The following is a 6,000-nucleotide window of genomic DNA, read 5'->3' as shown; positions in this document are numbered from 1 at the left end:
CTCCCATGGCCGCAGGCTCCGCTAGCAGCCGCTATGGCTGCTACAGCGCGACGCCACTGAAGGGATTGTTCCTACAAAAGACATGCATCCCCTATCCACAGGATAGGGGATACATGTGGGATCGCTGGGACGCCCAGCGATGAGGAGAACGGGGGACCGAAAGTCCCCCCTAAGTTCTCCATGACGAACCTCGGACTTCCGGGGTCTGTGTCGGCAGCTCCATGGAAATGACTTGCGCACCGGTCGTGCTTGTGCGCATGCGTGACCAGCGCTCCTTTCATTTTTATTGAACTGCGCAGACGCACTATCTACAAGGGGGTGGGTGTTGTGTGATACCCAGCAGAGGGGGGGAGGGGGGCCCAGTCAAAAGTTTGCTATGGGGCCCAGTCTTTCCTAGTTACGCCCCAGCGTCCAGGCTGGATTTCATGTGTATTCATTATCAGGACACTTGATTAACGTTAATCTCTGTGTATGTGGCTGCACATCGCTGCTGTGTAAATGAATGGAGAGGTGTGTATGACGCTGACTGGTCACTGATTGGTCAGCGTCATACACGTAAACACGCCGAGTTAAAAACACAATACACGCCCAGTTGGACATAACGAAAAAAAACACCCAGTTGTCCATTTCAAAGCTCATTTGCACATATATAAAATAGCTCATAACTTGGCCAAAAATGAAAGTTTTTAAAAAAAAAACGTTACTGTTATCAACATTTCAGCGCCGATCACATGCAATAGGCGATAGGGATTTGAGAATCTGGTGACAGAGCCTCTTTAATGACTTCAGGTAGCTCTACTTTAAGCAGGAGCAATATTATAGCTCCATAATATTCCCAGGGATGGAGTCACTATAGTTATAAATCTGAAGCTTGGTGTTTATTCACATTAGGCAATGGGATACTTATCATAGTTTACATTTTACAGAATAAATTTTGATTTCATACTTAAATAGAAATGACAAATGGGCAATCATCAATACTAAGTGAATATTAGCAAATGTGTTACATTTTCTAATTAGTAAATATTTTCTAAGATAACATTTAGAAGGATCATAGTAAAAATGAAATAAACATGATGCCATCATATTAACTTGAACTGTGTTTTAAAACCAGGGACAGTAATAAAAAAATAAAATACCCAAGGTTGTTCGTTATATGAATAAATATTGATGGAAAGACATTTATGGAACGGTGCAACTCAGTCTTGATTTGGTGGACAGCTTTATGGGATTCTGTGTAGGATTTCCAATTACTTGTCTGTATACGGGATTTGTATAGCGGTTATAATTCTAAACTGGATGGACGTTTAATTATCTAGTCTGTTCTAAATCTCTCCTCCTGTGATCAATACACTCCATCCTCTTTTGTAATTTTAGAATGGTTAGAAAACTCATTAACAAATAATTTAAAAGGGGTATTTCCATTTCAGACGTTTCTGGCATATCCACATGGTATGCCATAAATGTCTTATAGATGAAGGTCCCAACCATGTGACTCACTGCTGGCAGGGGGTCATCTGAACCCTGTTTAGCATGCACGCGGTTCTCTCCATTATGTTCCATGGGAGTTACAGAAACAGCGCTCCCCACACTCCCCCCTAGTTGATAGTGCCACACTCCCCACTAGTAGATAGTGCCATACACACACTGCCACAGCCGCTACCACAGACCTTTGGCATCCTGCCAGCGTCTCCCTCCTAGAAGACGTAAGCTCTCATGGCTCTGCTCTGAACGCAAGGTTGCGCGCGCGTGCTCGGTCCCAGCCTTAAAGGGCCAGCGTGCGCACATGTTAAAAGTTCCCTAACCTATCCCCAGATCACTCTGGACTATAAAAAGGGCTCCGCCCTTCCACTCTTTGCCTGAACGTTGTTGTTGTCTACCCTTGCTCGTACTGCAAATAGTCCATGCCCTGCTACCTCTATCTCGTGCTGTGTTTGTTCCTGAGCCTTATCTAGTGTTGGAGTCATGTTGTGCCATCTGCCACACCTGCTGTCTTACACCACATCTGGTGTCATCTGCCATGCCTACTGTCATACCCGTCTGGTGTCATCTGCTACTCCTGGTATTATCCGCCACGTCTGGCGCCACCTGCCACGTCAAGCTCCATCTGTGCCAAAGCTTCTGCTACTGTCTGGACTCTTAGGGTATGTTCACACGGCCTATTTACGGACGTAATTCGGGCGTTTTTGCCCCGAATTACGTCTGAAAATAGCGCCTCAATAGCGCTGACAAACATCTGCCCATTGAAAGCAATGGGCAGACGTTTGTCTGTTCACACGAGGCGTATATTTACGCGCCGCTGTCAAATGACGGCGCGTAAATAGACGCCCGCGTCAAAGAAGTGACCTGTCACTTCTTTGGCCGTAATTGGAGCCGTTATTCATTGACTCCAATGAATAGCAGCGCTAATTACGGCCGTAATGGACGCGGCGTTCAAGCGCCTGCACATGCCGGTACGGCTGAAATTACGGGGATGTTTTCAGGCTGAAACATCCCCGTAATTTCAGCCGTTACGGACCCCCGCCGTGTGAACATACCCTTACAGTTACCCTTGTGCTAAGGACTTTGCATAGACTTTGTATAGACTGTGATTTGGCCTGCTGCCACTCCGCTACGGCGTAACGGCCTAGTGGGTCCACATACCCCTAGATCGTGACACACACCCCTTGTGGATAGTGCCAAACACAACCCCCTGTAAATAGTGCCAAACACGCCCCCCCCTTGAACATACTGCCACAATCCCCCCTGGGAGATAGTACCACACCTTCCCCTTGTAGATAGTGCAAAACACACACCACCTTGTAGATAGTGCCACACAGCCCCCCTGTAGATATTGCCACACAGTCCCCCAATGTAGATATTGACACACTCCCCCCTAGTAGAAAGTGCCACACACACCTCCTTGTAGATACCCCCACACTCCCCGCTAGGAGATAGTGCCACACACCCACCCTTTTAGATTGTGCCAAACACACCCCTGTAGATAGTGGCATACATCCCCTTGTAGATAAAGCCGCACAGCCCCCTTTGTAGATTGTGCCACACACACCACCTGTAGATAACGCTACACCCCCCCCCCCTCCATGTACATAGTGCCATTCGGGCTCCCTGAAGAAGTCCCTGAAATCACTGTCCATATGTGGACATATTGAATATTGAAACTATCCGCTCCCTGCTCTGCCATTCACTCCTCCTGCAGCGGAATGCCCGGTCAGAGCATTGCATTCTGCTCCTAGAGGAAGCCCCTGACATCCCTGTCTATATACGGACAGTGACATCCCCGGCCAGAGCGTTGCCGACACACATGTCCCGTCCAGTGGCGTATCTAACGCCGTAGCAGCCGTAGCGACTTCTACGGGGCCCGCGGCATGAGGGGGCCCGTGTCGCCCGCCGGCACGGGCCCCCACCATGGCCGGAGGCTCCGCTAGCAGCCGCTATGGCTGCTACAGCGGGATGTCACTGAACACTACGGCAGGGAGGTATCACCCCGCTCTGCCATTAAACAAAAGACATATATTCCCTATCCACAGTATAGGGGATACATGTGTGATCGCTGGCATCGATAGGGAGAACGGGGACTGAAAGTCCCCTGAAGTTCTCCATCACAAACCTCGGACTTCCGGGGTCTGTGTCGGCAGCTCCGTAGGAATGAATGGAGCGCCGGTCGCGCTTGTGCGCATGCGTGACCAGCGCTCCTTTCATTTTTATTGAGCTGCCGACACAGACGCCGGAAGTCAGAGGTTAGTCATGGAGAACTTCAGGGGACTTTCGGTCCCCCGTTCTCCCTATCAATGCCAGTGATCACACATGTATCCCCTATCCTGTGGATAGGGGATGCATGTTATTTGTAGGACACACTATAGGTCGCATTTTTGGGGGGGGGGGGCTGTATGGCGTTCCGTACAGGGTGGGGGCGCTGTATGCCGTTCCCTGCAGGGGGGAGCTGTATGGCGTTCCCTACAGGGGGTGGGGGGGCGTTGTATGGCGTTCCCTGCAGGGGGGAGCTGTATGGCGTTCCCTGCAGGGGGGGCTGTATGGCGCTTTCTGCAGGGGGGGGGCGCTGTATGGCGTTCCCTGCAGGGGGGGTGCTGTATGGCGTTCCCTGCAGGGGGGGGCGCTGTATGGCGTTCCCTGCAGGGGGGGCGCTGTATGGTGTTCCCTACAGGGGGGCTGTATGGCGTTCCCTACATGGGGGGCTGTATGGCGTTCCCTACAGGGGGGCTGTATGGCGTTCCCTACAGGGGGGCTGTATGGCGTTATCTACAGTAGGGGCTGTATGGCGTTAGCGCCATACAGCCCCCTCTGTAGAGAACGCCATACAGTCCCCCTGTAGATAACGCCATACAGCCCCCCCTGTAGATAACGCCACACAGTCCCCCCTGTAGATAACGCCACACAGTCCCCCCTGTAGATAACGCCACACAGTCCCCCTCTGTAGATAACGCCATACAGTCCTCCCTGTAGATAACGCCATAGAGTCTACAGGGGGGGCTGTATGGCGTTATCTACAGGGGGGGCTGTAAAAAAGGCACTATCTACAAGGGGGGGTTTTGTGTGACACCCAGGGGAGGGGGGGCCCCAGTCAAAAGTTTGCTATGGGGCCCAGTCTTTCCTAGTTACGCCCCTGGTCCCGTCTGCTCCCCCTAGCTACGCTCCTGGACTACCTCTGTATAGTAGTAGTCATATCACTAGGGGTAAAACAAAGTCTCATCATTTCTCCCATCCCATCCCTTTCTCTTATTCACTGGTTGAACTTGAAGGACATATGTCTTTTTTCAACCGTACTATGTAACCATATGGAGGTTCTATGTAGGCAATATGAAATAATATCTAAACACAGCGATCAGCTAATATTGGAGGAGGAACTACTGTGTCAGTGCTTCTTTACCGTTGCAGCATTTCCTTGAAGCATTAAGGTGCAGATTTTATTGAAGAAATTTTTCCGAATATAAAACAGGTCCATTCATCTTAATGTAACTTTCTTTTTATCCATGCACCTGCTGCAGAAACAACCTCAATCAGAGGAATGGAAATAATTTTCAGTCACAGAAATTTCTGCAACAAGATCTGCCGCATGTGCATCCACCCTATGTCCACTTAAATCATGAGGCATTGTTTTAATTGGATGCCAATGTTCTTCCCAGACTGTGAGCCGGGACGCAGCTATAGGGAGTGCAGAGGTAGTAGTCGCACTAATCCTGGGGACCCCAAAATCCAATGGGGTTATTTCCAGTTAGGGGAACCCCGTCTATTAGCACATCATGCAGTAATAGGGAATAGGATAAGGGGTTGGATAAACAGCTTTTCCAAAATTTTAACATAACAGCATGAATTTGTAGGTGAAAAAGGCTGCATTCACTATGCACAAAAAGGTTCATTTACTTAAAGTGATTACTGTTCAGATGCAATGACGAGCGATCACAGTGATAATTGGCAATAATTAAAATAATTAAATTTAAGCAGAAGCCTTAACACAAATGCCTTGTGTAAAAAAACCTTTAAAGTGCAATTCAACTTGAAAGAGCATTTCACAGCTTAAATATACATAAAGGGTTGAGTCATTTTGATAAACTTCGCTTTAAATCGGATCTGTAGGTTGAATATTCTGCGCTAGGTAAGGGCAGCATATTACTGGGACAAGTCTGTCCCCCCATTAGCCAAAAAGACATGAAAAAATATGTGCCATTTGGCTAATGGGATCGATGAGAGAATACAGCGGTGCCATAGTTATGAGTTCAGTGTGTTCTTGAGGGGAGCGCTCCCTCTGCCCTTCTCATAGTGATTGACGGCTCGCTGCTGTGTATCTTCATATCTATATACTAGACTCATAACGCTGTATTCTTTCATTGATCCTGTTAGCCAAATGGCACATATTTTTTTTGCCTTTTAGGTTAACAGGAGGACAGACTAGTCCCTGTAATATGCTGCCCTTACCTAGAGGCATATTCAGCTGACAGATCCGCTGAAATGTTTCTTTATCGTTGTTTAGTAATTTATATG

The sequence above is a fragment of the Rhinoderma darwinii genome, chromosome 8, assembly GCF_050947455.1.
Source record: "Rhinoderma darwinii isolate aRhiDar2 chromosome 8, aRhiDar2.hap1, whole genome shotgun sequence".
Classification (NCBI taxonomy): Eukaryota; Metazoa; Chordata; class Amphibia; order Anura; family Rhinodermatidae; genus Rhinoderma; species Rhinoderma darwinii.
Note: the sequence above shows the minus strand (reverse complement) of the source record.